The sequence below is a fragment of the Anas platyrhynchos genome, chromosome 21 (assembly GCF_047663525.1).
Source record: "Anas platyrhynchos isolate ZD024472 breed Pekin duck chromosome 21, IASCAAS_PekinDuck_T2T, whole genome shotgun sequence".
Taxonomy (NCBI): Eukaryota; Metazoa; Chordata; class Aves; order Anseriformes; family Anatidae; genus Anas; species Anas platyrhynchos.
This window is the reverse complement of record NC_092607.1, coordinates 7,379,147-7,397,337: the sequence shown is the minus strand read 5'-3', so window position 1 is coordinate 7,397,337 and position 18,191 is coordinate 7,379,147. Positions and strand designations below refer to the sequence as shown.

Sequence of the window (18,191 nt, the reverse complement as noted above, 5' to 3'; positions counted from 1 at the left end):
TACTTGCACATTCCTAGCAGGCTCCTGCAGTTTTTCACACTAGTTCAGGAAAAAAAAAAAAAAAAAAAAAAGAGTCTATGAATTAGATACCTTGCTGGTGTGTAATCAGGCTGTGGATGAGATTACAGCAACACTATATCCTTTCACTCTGTCTCCTGAATCAGTAAATAAAATAAAAAAAGAGTAAAAGACTAGTCTCTCTCTGATATCAGATAAATTGTCTGGTTTTGATCCGAAAACAGGAAATATTAAGACACTAAGCTGTCAGGAAAGCAAAGGCTTTCAGAGGAAGACCTTCTAATAATGACATTTAAACTAGAATTAGTTAAAAAGCAGGAATAAAAAAATATAAAAGATGGAAAACCTTTATTTTCACACACACACAAAAACCAAACATCCAAACTGAGTTTTCAATGCTCACAGTTAATAATATAAAATTTCTCGCATCAATTTTAAATAATTTTTGTGAACGCTGAATATGGTTCATACCTTTTTTCTCTCTTCAACAAATGCAGTGAGTGACTACTGTCCTGGCTCCTGCCCTCTTTCCCCTCATCCAGAATGATATCTAAATATTTCAATTTTATTTATTTATTCATCTATTTATTTTACTGCTCCATTTCACTTAATGCCAAATGGGATTTCAAAATGTAGAGGAAGTTTTGGGAAGATATTTGTGAAAGAACAAAATGGGAGAGAAAAATTAAGTAATGCCTACAGAATGTTATTTCAGCTTAGGGGAAAATACTGGGAAGATAGAGAATTCTTTTAGATACTTGCAGTGGTGGCCTTTGCTGTTTTGCAGAATTCTCTCTAGGAGTAGGAAAAAAAATGGAGATATAGCATAATAATGCAAACATTTTCTTGCAACTTCAGTTTTCTGATTTAAAATACTGTAAAATGTCAAAGTCAAAATTACTTCGGATCTGCATTCTTAAATTCTTTCTGCAGCAAAGTTTGTGTCATTTTGACCAAAGCAGCAAATGCTACTGTGGACTCTTTTTCAGCCCTACACTGCAAGTTTGTCATCTTGCTGTTTTGACCCTTCCTGAATCTAGCATGCCTTCTCAGATGACACCAGCTCTCTACCACATTCTATTATTTCTTTATCTGTATTGCAAAAGATGCAGTTTACAACGAGCAAGTTCTTATTTTCCATAATTCTTATCTTTAATAATAAAGATGCATCCTAAAATAAAAATTAAAATTAAAAAAACCCACAACAGCAGAAAAGAGGCAGACAAATACAAGCTCTGTGTGCAAGGCACTATTGTTCTGCAAAGCCAAGGATACAATAGCCATTCTTTTCTTTTTTTTTCCCCACCCCAAAAAAAAGGTTGCATTAGATGCTGCCATAATTGGAAGTTCATAGACATTCACTTTCATTGCCAGTCAACACATACTGCAGCTACACAGCCAGATTTTTTTCAGTGAGGATGTTGAGCATTACTCAAACCAAGAACTACCCCTGCTTGCCTGAAGGAATGGGGAAACCAGCTCCAGCTGGGCTCAGTCCTCCAGCACAGCTCTTGAGCCTGTGCACTCACGGATAACACGCGGATCTTCCTCTCACCAGCATGGCTGGCCTGTGAATTTTGACTCTGCTGTCCAATTCATTGTCCTCAGTGTTGATTCATACAGAATTTCTGATGTGTCTGAGCAAACCAAGCTCCAGATTTTACTCTCAACTATTTCTCTTTTTGATGCTTCTTTATTGCTTATATTGCCAAGGTCACAATGGTAAGGCAGTTTATTCAGCATTTCTATCAAGCAAATTGAAGCACATTACAAAGCATCTCAAGGGATAAACTCTAAGCCCGGGGAATGCAGCCTGCAGACCTCTGTAGGAAGTCACCAGCATTGAAAGGGATTGCAGAAGTGGCCATAACGCTTTCTAGAAAATAGATCAACATGCATCACCTATTTCAGAGCGTGTATCTACCCCAGTACTCATCGAACGCTCATCCTTATACAGTACCTTTCACAACAGTCAGAGTCCCTGTGAAGCAGAATGGGTGACTTCAACTGCCCAGAGAGACAGGACAAGAGAAAAAGCAGCAACTATTCTCAGCTCACAGGTTGGACAATGAAGAAGAGATTTAGTCTCACATGCAAGGTCATTCAAGAAGGCTGTGGCAAAGCTTGGAGTGGGCTTGCAATTCACAAATTACAATGCAAGTGTTAATTGCAAAAATGTCTATTTTAGCATCGTGTGCAGATTTTATGTGATGAGCCAAATTCTGACAGTTCATTCTTTGTCACTGGAGTTCCTGCTCTAAATTATGGGGTGCTATGACACTCAAGGTAAAGCAACATAATAGTAACCACTGATCGTTTGGAGGTTCCATCTCACAAAGGGTATTGAAAATCCATCCCCACTGGTTGTAGGATTTGTAGGGAAAAAAATGCATCCTTAGGAATCATTTTGAGCTGACACAGTGCACTGAGGTGGCTTTTTCCCTTCGCAGCTTGTGTACAGCAGTTCAGCTCTTTCTGTTTCCCCTACCAGCTGCTCTACGAACACTACTCCTGTCAGCGGGAAGTTACGAAAAAATGAATGAAGACTGATGATTAACGAAGAAAGCGGGTGAATATTAATCATGGAGTCAACATTTGATGGGAGCATTGATGGAATAGTGGTCCCACTGGAAGTTGTTAGGAGTTGATTTTTATGCCCCAGGGCAGTAGTTTTAAACCACGACTCATGATGGAAGAGAGGTAGCTCGTAATGTTTTAAACAGGCCATGGTGGAAAACATACCTTCTCCCTCCCATCCCCCGGCCCAGCTCCTCTCTTTGTTGTTCTACAAGGAGAATATAGCCCAGGTCCTTCGCGCATCCTTTGTTCTCCCAAAACTACCCAAATAGTAAAGATCAAACCTTTAAGCAGAAGCAAAACAGGAACAGGACATCTCCAATTTCCCTTATTATTACACCAGAAGAAGAAGAGCCTGTGACAACATGCTTCCATAGCTGGATAATTCAAGTATGAATTTTGGCTCTTTGCAACCCAATCGAAACCTCTTTGAAGGCAATAGGAGTCACAGCTACACTACAGAGCAAAGCCTTCCTAACCTTGGCTGGAATTTCCTGTATTACACAAATTAACAAGTGTACTTGCAATCAATACTGTATATGAAGTGCACAGCTGATACTCTTTTTCTTTGGTATTATACAAAATCATTCATTACACCACAGATCATTCATTCTTCTACCAGAAAAAAAACCCTGCAGATGCTGCCTTGAGGCAAGCTTCGTCCATGTACTAGACCACACCACTAGAATCCTGATATGAAACAGAGATATAAAATACTGTAAAGACACTACACATTTACTGCACAAATTGGTTTTAATTGGACAGTCATAGAAAGGGCTTGCAAAGTCACTCAAATCTGGATGCAGCCCAACACTGAAGTTAGTGTCTGTGGGATCCGTACCAACATCCAGCGCTTCCAACAGTTCCACCATGCAAAACACACTATTGCATGCATTTTACAATCTCTACTGCAATTGTTTCAGAGTGTATTTTGGAGGAGGTGGAAATATGGCAAAAAAAAAAAAAAAAAGGAATGGGTATATTCAGAGCTGGTGCTGACTGCTGTAATTGTGTTGAGGTCAGCAGGTTAAGGATGTGGCCCAGTGGCAGCTCCTAAGCCCTACTTAATCTAAGTCCTACCAGTTCTCCAGAAGGATGGAGAAATCAGAGCACATGGTCTCTTCCATGAACTCTGGTCTGCAGTTAAATCCATGCCATAGCTCTTATCAGGAGGACGTTGCATCCCCATTTGGCCAAGCACCACCAGGTGTGTATAAGCCAGGTTGTTTTTCTACATAAAGTTCTTGACTTCAAAATAAAAGCAGCTTACATACTTGCAGCAACATCAGACAGACAAAAGCAGAAGCACTATGGGTTACGCATACATTTTTCTGCAGATTTAGGCTGAGGTCTCTCACCATTCAGCAATAATTGTCCTCCCCAAAATGAAGTGACTGCTCATGGGATGCAGCGTGGCTACACTTCCACCCATGTGTCCTGCAGTAAGAAGGAAAAAAGCAGAAGCGTTGCTTTAGTTTCAGCAACAGTGAAGACTGAAGTGAACCATGGAGCAACTACCCACAAAGAATCCAGGTGTCAAAAAAGAGTCGCACAAGTGCACTGAGGCCATAAGAAGCTGAACAGCAGAAGTCATTTAATCCTCAGTGCTGCATTTTATCCACAACATTGGGCCTTCAACAGCCCATAAACCTTCAGGTACATTTCCAGAGCTGGTTACTGCTGTTCCACAGCCAGGCAATTTGCAGATAACACAGGCGATTCGCTCGGGAGCAGCCTGCTGGCGTGCTCAGGCCCTGCTCCTTTTTTCCTTTCAGTTCACAGAGCATCTCCCGTGCTCTGACAAATGCACAGCTCTTCTCTGCCTGCTCTCAGAGCAGCAGCTTGGAGAAGGTAAGCAGTACATGAGGCAACAGACACAGGGGATGGCTCTAGCAGCCTTTATTTGAACACCCTTACAAAACCAGGTGCTACCTTGCAAAGGGTACAACGCACCGCAGCTCCCCTAAATAAATAACTTTTTAATGCACCTGTCATTTCAGATGTCGGACCAGAGACAAGGTCAAGCTTGGAGAGAAATCAGCCTGCTCCATCCTTGACCCGTCATTCATCACTGCATTTGTCTACAGCCAAACAACCCAGCTGGTAAACAGGAAAAAAAAAAAAAAAAAAACCTTATCTGAGCTCTAAAAGGTTCCCATTTCTGCTATGGAGAACTTTATTAATAACACTCTCCGGAAAGCACCAGGAGTTCTGATGGACAGCTTTGCAGGGACATTTTTCAACAGAGAAGCTTTAAATCCTATATCTATGCACCCAATAAGCAGGCTGGAGGAGACAAGAGGTTAATTTTGCAGACAGCAAATGGTGACTGTGTAAGTTATTAGGGAGGGGAATATGCTTTAGATGTTATGGGGATATATGAGCCTTGCCTTCACCTTTCCTCATGTATCATGCTGCATGCCATCACAGATGTGTTAGCACGTCCACACTTTATGCAGGTCCCCTCAAATTACTGGGCAATAATTAGAATTGCCAAATGCTCGCTCTTCGCACTGCTTTCACAGGACGAGGCACAGTTCTTAAAATGCACACCTCCTGAATTCAAGTTAATTCAGAAGAATTTCAGGAGAAATTTCCTAGTTTCCTAGGTCCTATGGATTAAATTATATAAATAAAATAAAAGCTTTAACATCTGAAGCTTTGTCCCTACAGCAAATAACTGTGTGCTTTAAGTCAGTCTCAGAACTTGCTGGCATTTGTCTGATGATTTGGGATTTGGGAGTGCATGAAAGGAAAGAGAGAATGAGAATAAGTGAAGCAAAGAAAGAAAAGAAAAGAAAAAAAAAACGAATTTTTTTGAGTACTCAAAAGTACTATACACAGGAACAGTAGCAACAACAAAAAAGGAGGCACAGCAGCTCCCCATTTAGTGCAGAGCACCACGATACTTTGGGTTTTTCAACTTAACACCCTGTATGCTCAGCAACTCAGCTACGGGGAGAATTGCATCTTGCCCATTGAAGGGGTTGCATTTTATTTTTTCTCTTACAGAGCTATGTATTTATTTATTTTCCCTTCTCTTTACTGAAACCACGTTAGGGGCAGGGCACCACTTGCTCTCTGGAAGCTGGAGCAGGCAGTAAATGCTGGGAGGTGTTGCTGCACCACGCTCACTGGCTGGGTATTGTGAGTGCTCTGTGCTGACTGTCCTGTTAGCTGACTAAACCCCGTGCCCTGCATTTAGTGCTCTGATGGGACCCACACAAATTTGGTAAGGACTCAGTCTGACCTCAGTTTGGTTCCGTTCTGCTGTGAGATCTAAACCTGCAGCATTTGGAGAACTAATGGTTGTTAGACCTCCAGACTACTTTTAGCAGTTCATGGGCTCAGGCACACACAAGCAAGTTCCCACAGTGTAAAAAGTTCCCAAATCCCAGCTAAGACACGGTAAATGTTCACGTGCAAGAATTCTCCACTTAGTTCAGCGTTCCTGCATTGCAAGCTTATCAAAGCTGCAATATTAGCAGACCTCAGGGTCTTTTTGGTCCTTCTGCAATCAGCCACCAGGTTTCACAGGCACCGCAGTGCAGTGCCAATGTGGTGGATACTGTTTTATCAAGGATTTTACAGCCATTTATGCACATCAGTTATACTATTCCCACATTTCAAGAGACACTGTATTTTGAGAGATAGCATGACCATGTCTTATGACTACTTGAAATACTCAGCTGATACAAGGAGGTTGTCAAAGCTGGCAATGCCCATGCACCTTCTGCTCTGCCTGCTAAGAAAGAAAGTCTTGGGCTTGCCAAAGCAATGTAGTTATTTAAATTATGGCTGGGATTTTCAGAGACCTGCTCTAGCTCCAAAACCCCTCACGGAGGGCATTGGCTGAGGTGTGTACATGCCAGTAGTCACCTTCGAAATCCAAGTGCTGGCACAAAGCAGTGCCTCAGTTTAAGGCAGGAACCTCTCCTGCCCTCCAGCATTTGTTACCCCCAATCTTTTCGCATTCCTCAGCTCCAATCCCTTTATCGCTCTCCCTGTGCCGACTCAGCGGCTTCATTAGCACTCATTTGTTTGCTGTGAAATGCGTTCCTCTGCGCTGTTTTTCTGGACCTAACTTTTTTTTCCCTTTTTTTTTTTTTTCTTTTTGCCTCTTTTCTCCCTCCACAGGGTGACAGCTATTTTATCACTTACAACAAGAAATGCTGAGCCTGTTGTGCAGGCAAAACATTTGCAAAGGGGCAGGGGGTACACAGAAAGCAGTAGGAAATTGATAAGGGCTGTAAAGTAGCTTTATAAAAATGCCGACAAGCCTGCTCAGGGCACAGAGCACCTGCACCTCTGCCCCCGGCAGCGCTTCCTTCAGATGCTCCTATTGTTTTCATTACTATTTGTGACTCGATCATTAATAAATTACTATTTTTTTCCTGTTGGCTCCAGCCACCAAGGGAGCCAGCAGGTGCACCACTTTTACAATTAGCCCTTCGTAATGCATGGTTGGCAAGAAAAGTTGTCCACGAGCTGCAGAGTTTACCAACTGGATTTCTGCGCCACAGTGCTTGGAGCAATTAGAGGAGAATTTGCAGGAAAGCATCCTAATGCATCAGCTCACGTGGCCAGAAACTTCAACGGAGGGGCTAAATCCCAAACTTGGGGTCCTGCGTATGGAACTGGGTGGTGCAGGCTGGGGGAGAATGTACACAGCCACCCACGGGGCAAAGAAAGCAAGTTTTTAAAGTGTTGATTCCATCCTGTACAATGCTACCCTGCTTGGTAGAGGCAGCCAGTGCTACATGCCAGATTAAATAGAAGCTTGACTGAGATGGGGTTTAAAAAAATGATAAAACTGGGCTGATTTTGGTTTGAGAAGTGGCAGTTTAACAGTAAAAATGGAAAGTTGCTTATCCTAGTGTTTCAATAGCATCAGGCTCATGCACAAGTAGGGCTCTGACTTTCCAGCGGAGCACCGTTCTCTGAAATTTTATTGGTAAACTTACAGCTGTACTGAATTCTCTTTCTGACACAATACGTTTTTCTAAAATGCCACCATAACTGTATTACCCTACAGGGGCACACAGTTCTCAAACACTGTTTAAGGGGCATGGGCTGGGTGTTCTTTTCATGGGACTCAGGTCAGGAACTGTCAACATCTGGAGTATGCAGAACCATTGTGTTATTTTTTCCCCAAAGGAAAAAAAAAAAAAAAATCAGAGCAGAAAGCACAAACAGCTTGGTAATGCCTACAGAGGGTGAGCAAAAAGTGAAAAACCCAAGGCAGACTTACACTTCACAGATTTCAGACCAGGCATATAGCCAGCAAACCTGAGAAGCAGCATACCTTTTGTCTCTGAGACAGTTTTCCTTCAGTCCCAATGAGCTCTTGCTTCAGTTAGTTCTGGTGAAAAAGCACATTGGTTGCTCTGTTAGAGAAAGTCAGCTGGAACATAAAGGTTCTAGAAAAAGAGAAAAGAAAAAAAAATATGTATATTAAAGATGACATGCCACTGAAAACCACCAAAATCAGAGCCTGCACTGAGTGGACCTGGCCCTGTCTATGTTGCTGTCCTGCCTGCGATAGCAGCTACTGCAGGGTGCTCTCAAAAAGAAGAAAGCCTGCAGCATAAAACCTGGGATACTCTGCCCCTTCCACTGCTGCAGACCAATTTAGACACTGATTCAAGCTTTAATTCATAAGATTAAAAATCCCCTCCAAAATTTCTTTCTGTAGAAGGCAAAACCTAAAAACATTTCATAAATGGCTTCCAAACAAGCATCTAAGCTGCTTCTTGTACCTTGGTAATTTGAACTGAACAAGAAAAAAAGCCTTCAAACAAAAGAAAATAAGAATATTTATATGTTTTACTCAATTTACATGATGGCAAAACCAGAAACATTTCAGCAGAATGTCTTCAGAGATCTGCAAGTCACCATGAATTCATCCCAACAACCACATGAGATGTGGAAGACCCCTCTTCAATTGCTCTGAAGTAGAGGTCCAAACCCCTAGCCAGGATCCTAATCACTACGTTATCAGGTAATTCTCTGTGACCCAACAAGTGCTTACTTCTAAAAGAGTGTGATAACTCTAACAGGAGACACTGCAGAGTCGTGTCAACAGCTTTTCTAGTGAGTTTAATGAATGGAGACAACATAAGATCACTCTGGGAGAGGAATCCCATCTGTGCCTAACCATAAATCCATGCCACTCCGTTCACATTTGGTGCTGGTTCTGTTGCCTTCCTTGGAGAAAAGCACACCAAGGTGAGCAAAACTTCACGTGAGCCAGGAGACTTCCAAGGAAGAGATTTAAGGCAGGACTAGTTAGGAAAGCATTTTGATAGGAAATCCAATAAACACTTTACTTCAAGCCACAGAATGAGGCATTTACAAAGATGGGGCACGCTGCTGCTTTCTGCATAGCCAAGACATACCCTGGTAGTGCTACGAGCACTGTGGTCATGTCCTGCCTGCTGCACTCTCCTGCTTTTCTTGTCCCCTGGGAACTCCAGAACAAATCACCAATGAAAGGCAAATTTACTGCATGCAGATTTTGATCTGGGGTCCTTAGCACTGGGGGTACCACTGACACCAAGTCTCTTCCACACACAGCCAGGCTCCTTCCACCAGGATGATCAACCTAAAATAATTTGACAAATCCTTTACATTACATGACTTATTTACGGCAATATTCAGCCTTATTCAGAATAAAATATGAGAGCTCAAAGCAAATTCTCCTGGCATAATTTTTGTAACACATAGCATGAATGGATAAATAAATAAATTTTGTTTATATTTATATATATATATATATATAAAACCAAAAGCATTCGTGAAGGCAGAGAGAGGAAAAATCACACAGTATTCAGATGCAATTATATAGATTACATAAATAAAGGGCACAACTGAAAAAAAAATCTGAAAACCTAGAAATTGAAGTGTAATGGCACAGTAGCTTGAAAAGTCAGAATAGAATATAATTTCAGCTTCAAAATCAGTTCTTGATTTAGCCAAAATAGGTCACCCAGCCCTGATCCTGGGAAATCTGATATCTATATGGGTTTGCTGAAGCGTGCAACTCAAAAACAATAAGTACATCCCCTCCATTACAGCTCGAACACACCATTTTCCCTATTTAGAAAACACTGATGTTTTCCATCCTTTCTTGTCTGCTTCCAGAATTATCAAGGCTTCCTCTGCGTGCCCACCTCGCCCCACCATGCAGCAGCCAGGGCTGTGCCCCCGCTGCCCCCAGCCCCAGCACCGCGGCGTGGGGCTCGCCACCGGCACCGGCTCTCATACGTCTTGTGGAGGCCCCATATTGTTAAGCCATTAGGCTTCCTCCGGCAGCACTGAGCCCCTTAGCTCCTTCCTTTCACTTGACCTGAGCTATAGGTTCTGCTAGCAGTGAACTCAATCACTGTCCTCTCCAAGCCTGCTATTAAACCTTGGCTCTAACCAGCCAAGAAATTAATCTCCAGTGCCTGACCTCTCTCAGCCCCGGTGTGCTCTACAGCAGCTATGCACAACCTTTGATCCCCATCTGCATGGCTTCATCCATAAACAAAGGTACCTTGTGGAGTCCAGTGAACCCAGCCGATCCCTCACTAACATTGTCTGGAATAAAACAGAGCGCAAAGCCTTTCAGCTTGGAAGTTTCACATGCTGCTGCCAAAGCGCAACCTAAGATTAAAAACTAAAACAAATTAAACCAGACCCTCATCTCTCTGGCCTGCATTTTGTAGGGTCCACCTATTTAAGCACATTGAAATGGGTTAACAAACATCGCGTTCGCCAGTTGCCAAGCCCCGTGTTATCGGGTGAGACGATGCCACGTGTCCCCCTTCTCTGCATACCTGGAGGTACTGGGGGAGCGCTGCTGGAGAGGGACCGGATCATTACCCGGGTGTTAATCCATCACTCGCCCCGACAGGCGCCGGTGCAGGCTGACAGCTACGGGCAGAGGACAGCCCAGGCGAGCTTTACATTCAGATTCAAGCACCAGCCTTTCACACGGGTTATGTCTGTTCCTGGCAATTTTATTTTACTGATAGTTATAAGGATTGCTGCAATATAAGCTGTTGTACAGAGTGCCGAGGAAGGAATGAGCTGTCGCTGCACTAAGCACAGTACCAGATAGGAAGAGATAACCATATAAATAAATGGGGCACTAAGGAAGTATTTTTTCCAATTTTACAGGTGAGGAATCATGGCTGAAAGCCATAAATCAGTTTTCTTGAGGACATGCATGATATTTACAGGAGAAGAACTGTAATCCATTGCCTAGTCCTGTTTCTGCTTCTAGAACCAATGAAGTCCAAGGAAAAAAAAACACCTCTTGTGCCTTGCCATACTGGAGATCAGAACTGTGCCCCTCTAAAAACCCTACGGTTGCATGGTCAGCAATTCACCTACAGTAAGCACTGAGCCTGCACACAAATGCAAACTGTTTTAGCATAGCTAACCAGTCACTTTGGGATTGAAGCAGGTTAATATTTACTGCCTCTGATTCTATTTTTTTTTTCTCCTAACTGCAAACAATAGAAGATCTCCCTCTGTTTTCTAATGATCTCTTTTCTTCTCCTTATAAGCTGTTCAGCAGTCACCAATTTAATATTTGCAATTTCAATAATAATCAGTTTATCTTTTCTAATTTTCACGAGTTCTCTGGAGACCTCTCTTCTCTTGCTGGGTGTGAACACACAAGAAGTTGATTTGGCATTTGCCACGAGCAAGGAAACAAAAGCCCCCGCTACAGGGGAGAAGGAAAAAGTGTTGGGAACCTTGTAAAACATATCTCCTTGGAGAGCCCCACTGCCATCTGCTTCTCTCTCCAAATTTTCTGCCTCCCCAGTTGCGCTGGAGGCTGCACCAACTGCTTATATGGCTGTGCTCTGACCCGGAGGGTGCAGGGGCAGAAACAATAACCCAGTCTTAATCTTTTTTTCAAGTCAAATATCAATTGTGCTTACAAGGCAAAATTAGCAATCCCCCTCCTGCTCCCTTTATGCTCCAAAATACCAGGCAGAGAACTCACTGCCTTTTCCTGTCACCCCTTTGCTGCACAGCAGTGGCTCTCGCAGTGGGGCTGCAGATCTCCAGCAAAGACTCAGTTCCAGAAATGGGATCCCAGCCTCGAGGGCAGTCACAAGCCCAAGAGAGACATGAGATCACCAGCAGAACTATTTGGGCAGTGCTGCTGCTTTGCCTTCTAAAGAGCAGCCCTCAGTTAATTCCTTTTAGAGGTCTCTGTCCAGCTGCTCTCCCTCCTTGCAGGTCCCAGCCAGCAGCATGAGGGGGCACGATCCTTCCCACTGCAGAATTGCTGTCCACAACTATTCCCACCTAATAATCTTTGTCACAGACTTGAGACTATTTTTGGAAGTGTTAAAAATATCTAAGGGGCACCTTTCTTTTTTACTCAGACACAGCATCTTTTTATGTTTAATAGAGAGATTTGAAAAAAAAAATATTTCTGCTTAGCATCAACATGACTTTCCGTTAAAAATAAAACAGCTGAGTTAGCAAAAAGACTTGGACAGGAGGAAATTCTATTTATAGAAACTTTTACAACAGTTATCACAGGATGATAGGGATGACTACGTACCCTAGGCTCCATGGAGGAGTAGTGTGGCAACAAACCAGCCACAGAAGGAGGCAACACAACTCTGAAGGGACAGACAGCTGCTAGGGTCGTTCATGGATGGGGACACCAATGGATTTCCTGGAGCATGGAGAGGACTAGCCCTGAAGGAACGTACTCAGGAGCACTGCAAGCTCTTCTCCAAAGACAGCAAGTGCAGAATCTGTGAAAGGCAGTAAAAATTCCTGCTGTCCTGGGCTACACCACTTCTCTTTCACATTTTAAGCAGCAAACGAACAGAAGTGTAGCCGTGTTGTTTTACTGGATAGTACAGCTGTGACCGGGAAGGACAGTCAAGGAGCAGGAGAGGGACCTTTGTAATGCCAGGCAAAGAAGTCATTTTCTTGTGAGCATCCACTGTACCTGTGCATCAGACTGAGGCTTCTGCAATCTGCACCAAAAAATAATGAAAAAATCAGCATTTCTGAGCTATCGACAGTGAAACTAATGGCAAAGAAAGTAAGGAAAAAAGAAAAAAGACGTTTTCTCTCCATTAAAGAGCACCAAAAATTACAACATCAGAGCCATGAACAACAGGAAGGTAGGAGCAGGTCTGATTTGAAACAATGGAGCGAATAAGATAATAATAGAAGTGAAATAATGACAGGGATGCCAGGGGAGGAGTGTGTCAGACCAACTGGCTTCTCTTCCAAGCCCTGCCACCAGCTTGCTGTGTGACCTTGCACAAGTCACTATCTGTTTGTACTGCAAGTTTCTCATCTGCAAATCTATATTTACCTTGCTTGGAAAATGCCTGGATTTATAGATCTAAAAACACTGAACATGAGCGAAGTATTACTGCCACCTTGCTACTCCTGGGTCTACATAAACATTTTTCTAAAAGAACCATAAAATATCCCTACATATTTGATTATCTAGACAGACAGTGATCAGAAACTCTCCCAGAAGAGACTGGGTCAAATCCTGACTACACAGAAGTCTTCTTGACTTCAGAGGAAGCAAGATTATACCTTTTGTAGCCAAAGAGGAGACATTTTCATTTCTTGTTGAAGTCGAAGTGACACACTCTGAGCCTTCACAGGAACGTAATAGATGTGGAGCACAAAACCGATCATTTCTGAAATGTCACCTTCATTTCCAAGTTCCATGTGTTCCCAGAGGAGCTGCTGTTGTTACCCAGAATATTACAAAACAAGAATGGTTGGGGCACACTGTCCTGTGACATCCAGATAACACCCACATAAGTCTTTCCCTTATCAAAAAAAAAAAAAAATCCAGGACAAGGGGACAATCTAATAGGAGCTTATTTGGGAGTAAAGCTGATTTTAAAGTAAATCTGATGAACATTCTTGTTTCAATATTGTGCAACAGACAAAGATGTAAAAAAAGAGCAACAAAGAGGAAGGGATAGGAAACCAGAGACAAGCATCCAAAGTGCATTTTCACATAAACTACTTTCTCACTTCTGGATTCTTTAAAAAGCTGCTCTTCTTTTGATTCTATCACCTGGCAGTTTCCCACTGATGATAATCAAGGTTGCATTTAATGGTCTGAGTGTTTTCTCCCTCCCTCCCTCTCTCTCTTTTCTTTAGAGGTATCCTCATAAGACATCTCAAGGAAACTACAGAATCAGCTCTCCAAATTTCTTATGAAATCATCCTACCAATAACAAGTTCTCAAAACCGTCCTCCTATATTGCTCTGAAAAATGACCATTCCTTTAAAACGTGGCACCTCCTCTCATGGCACACTGTGGTGTGACTCAGCAGCACCAGAGCCACAGCTCATATTTCCACAGGGTGCCAGCATCTCAGCACCAAAGCGCTCCTGGCACTGGGATATCATTTGCACTGTAATTAAATTGAATCCACTCCTCGGCTTGGCTTTATCCCTGAACAATACCAGCGTTTGAGTAATACATTCTCAGGGCACTAATACATCACCTGGGCGAACCCTGTCCATGATGTATTGGCGCAATACATCAGAGTGCACTCCCGCTATAAGGATCTATGGGCATCATACATCAACAAGGTGAGGCTGAGGGGTGATGTATGGCTCTGAAGATGGTACCGTGCAGCAGTGGACCAGGCCAGGACCAAGAGGATAAAGGGGCTGGCATCGCTGTTACCTGATTTCCCAGTGTTATAATGCTGGCGCTGAACCAGCATCTAACTTTAGCCCCCTATTTATTTATCCCAAAGCACTGTATCACTGGAAGCGCCTCTCCTCGGATGCATCATTCTCATGAAAGTCCCAGGGGAGAGCTGGTACACAATTAGCAGGAGTATATTCTCAGCTTGATGTGAAGGGTTTTAGCCCATTAACACTAATGGCAGCTGCAGCACCAAAGCTCCGTATATCACAGGAGACGTGGACACACACACGCGCTCAGCTTTGCATGAATCTCACCCACCCGAGAGGCACCTGCAGATCATGGGGAATAAAATAATTGCAATGTTCAGAATATTTAGTGAAGCAACCACTTCCTTGCTTTCCAATATTCACCCTCTCAAAAAAAATAATAATAAAAGATAAAAAAAAAAATAATAAAACCATGAACCCACACAGTACACAGAATCATTGTGTGCCATGTCCCCTGACAAAGGTGTCAGTCCAGAAGCATGGATCATGACACCAACACGTAGCAAAGCCTTGGCCAGCCCTTAAGACCTGAGCTCTGCAGCGGGCCTTGTTGCAAAGCATTGCTGCAGTGCCTGGGGGCACGATCAGTGCAGGGAACCTTTCTTTAGCCAGCTGAGGCAGAAAGGAGTCAAAGAGAAGCATTTGCTGCATGAGAGTCCTTCCCTTCATCCCTCCTTTTCACAAATAGCAAAATAAAATTATAGAGCAATATAAGGCACAGTGGAGACACTTGGGGGTGCTTGCTCAGGAGAACAGCAGAGAATATCCCTAAATGAGCCCCAAGCCCAGCTCTTAGGAAGAACCTGAGGAAGATGCCCTTGCCACAGCCCCGTGGTGCGGCTGCACGACGTGCATCACTGGATCCTGCACCTGGGCACTCTCATCCAGCCTTTGGGACAGCATCGCCCTGGGGAGCAAAGGTGGCTAAAACCAATCGCTGTGCTCTGTACAAAGTCACTCGGGGTCTCCCATAAAGCAGACTTATTGCCCCTGTGAAGGAAACAACAGGCCTAATAAAATACATCTATCCAGGCCAACACCTCTGCCCAGCCCAGCCAGCCCCGAGGGGCAGCGAGGAGGCCGGGCAGGACTCACACTGCGTTCCCCCAGCCCTGCAGCCCCCACGGGGCAGGATCTGACCCACAGCACATGCAACCACTGCCCCTGGGGACCATCACAAGGAGACCACACTCACAGCACACAGCGAGGAGGCTGGCACTGCTGTGGCTGCCACGATTTGGGGCAAGCCAGCCTGCCTCATCCTGCCCCAAGCACACCACTGCCCCTGGTCAGCAGCATGTGAACCCCTGCTCTGTGGCTGTATGATGAGGCCGTGTCCTTGAAACATAAGTACAGCTATTTCCCTCCTGAAGTGTCCCCAAACCAAGCAACTAAGACAATAGTTTTCTTAATTAAAAAAATAAATAAATAAATAAATAAGGCATTGAGTGAAATAATTTCTCAGATGCTCAATCTAGTCTTTGAAAACAACTCGGAAATGACATTCTCATTAATTACACACCATGTGTCTGGAAAATGACAGCACTACTGAGCTGACAGCAACAAGAAAACAGAAAACAGCTTGTGCAGGTGGATACCAGGCACAGCCATGGACAAATGCTCATCTTCACGTGAGCAGGGATGGCCGGAGCCCAGTGAAGAGCAGCAGCAGTGCTGATGCTAACAGACCTTTTCTGCAGCAGAGCCACAGCGAGCAGTGGGTAAAGGCACCCTCCTGGCACACACAGAGGGAGCTCTGAGCAGTGTTTCCCCTTTTAAAGCCAAGACAAGCTCAGTCTGGACAAGTCATTTATCTTTGCTTACTCCTTGAGCTGCTATCAATGCAGCATGATTGATTGCTGGAGCTGGGGGCTTCCCAATCGTGCTACGGACCAAGAGGAAAGTCAGAGGTCTTCCCCTTGCTGACACCTGTGCAAGTCGATGGGAAGTAAATGTAAACCATAAGCACTGAAATAAGTGGAAAAAAATCTTTGGCTTTCACAGCAACAGAAGTCTCCATAAAATGGAGAACGTGAGGAGCAGCAAATCCTCTTTAAACCAGGAAGGAAAACAGCTAGGGTGAGTGGGAAAAACAGCCCCATAGTTAGCATGCTAATGTGGGACCTGGGAAACCTGAGTTTACAGGTCTGCAACAGACCCATAAACTTTTCCTCACTACCGGTGAAACCAGAGAACAGCACTTACACCAGAGCTCAGGAACTACTTACAAGAACTTTAGGAGTCGGGTTAAATCTCACAACTGCAACCATGCTCGCTTCCTGGAAGCTGACTGCAAACAGCAGGAAAGCTCACCGGCACCCGAAACCATGGCATGCGAGCCCAACCCAAGTTGCTCAGGACAGCTTGGCCAGACATTGCTGGAGCACGGGCACTGCCTGCCCAAAAACAGCAGCCAGCGAGGGGCTCCAAGCCCACAGCTCGTGCCTTGCAGGCTGCCGGCTGGGATAATTGGTGCAAAGTAAGCCACTGATCTCCTGCTGCCAGACTGGTGTACAAAAAAACAAGACCCTCACCTTTAGTAACAGCTGAAGTTGCATTAAGGAACAAAAGGGACCTGAGATCCATTCCTTCTGCTCCCTGCTTTAGTTCACAAGTGACTTTTTGCGCCCACACAGAGGGTGCAGGCAGCACCCAGGCTGGCAGCAGGAGCCAACCCACACAGCCAGCTGCACCCACACACTGCTGGTTGTTCTTGGCAGGGACACGTTGACTTCCACCGTGTACAGGGAGTGACCTGGTTTCGTTCAGGAGCTGTTTGGTTTAAGAACGTGCGCCTCTGCAGGCTGGATCTGGGCAGACAGACGGCTTTCATGAGAAAGCATGAAAACAGAGCAAAGTTTCAGAAAGAAAGTTTATTTTAAAATATTTCCTACAGTCTGGACAGAGTATACTTTTAAAAGTTCAATTATCTTCTGATAAACTCACCAGCCAAATTAGGAAACTAAATACAATTATTAAAGCATAAGAGAACAATTTCAAATTTGCTTCAAGTGCCAATCCAAATTTTACAAGCCCGCAGATCCCAGTGAGTAACTCCAGAAAGATCACTCGACTTCATTTCCAACTAGAAGACCAGATGAATGCCTGGGATATGATTTACATTTATTCTCATGTTTTTAATCAAAACTTACACAGTCCTTTTAGCTGGCCAAACCCAGAACCAGGATTTTGTAAAAACGGATTCAATTTCTCCATGGAATTGGGGGATTTGGGCAGCTCTGTGCTGAGCTATTGAAACATTGCACAAAAGTTACCTCCAGCATGCAATGCAAAGTCTGAAACTTGGAAAAAAAATTCCATGTACTGCAGCATTTTGCAGAGCAATCTTTTATCCAGATGCTACCCCAGCAGCTAGACTGATCTGTCCAAGAGCTTTACTACCAAAACATTTTTTTTTCTAAAGAAACTTTCCCCTAAACTCACTTCATGTCAGCCAAGAGTTTGGAATCCCCATTTACAGAACAACCTTGCCCTGAGGAGCCAAACCTGCAACGTGCCCTATAGCCACGCTCCCAAATGGCCACCTCGTGGCTGATTTCCCACAGCACACACATCATCACAGGGTACTCACTCACACCTGAAGTTATCAAGAGTGGCAACATCAGCATGCCATGATGCTGCTGTTGCAACTGTGTGAGATGTGTTTCCCCTTACAGATCTTTGCACGTTCTCTCTGCAGGCAGCTGGGGCTCCTAGATGTTGCACACCGGTGGCATTACCAAGCAGTGCCATTGCTGACCACCAGGCAAGAGACACTAACACCTAACGCATGGGGCTAGCTCACAAGCTCAGCTTATGGATTCTTGATGCCATCACATTTAAATGGCAAAGCTCCCGCAAGCATGAGCGTAGCCTTTGACAGTGCT

The 18,191-nt window shown here is 44.0% G+C and overlaps 1 long non-coding RNA gene across 2 annotated transcripts; it reads right to left on the bottom strand.

Moving 5' to 3' along the window:
• Position 1: 1 nt before the first annotated feature.
• Positions 2-12,623, bottom strand: LOC119713388 (uncharacterized). 2 transcript variants are annotated; one of them, XR_011804554.1, is made up of 4 exons: positions 12,167-12,623; positions 7,901-8,015; positions 3,921-4,032; positions 2-39 (listed from the first exon to the last, which is right to left on the bottom strand). It is a non-coding gene; the product is annotated as an uncharacterized lncRNA (long non-coding RNA). The 2 variants fall into 2 exon arrangements; XR_011804555.1 differs by lacking the exon at positions 12,167-12,623 and adding an exon at positions 8,994-9,186.
• Positions 12,624-18,191: the final 5,568 nt, after the last annotated feature.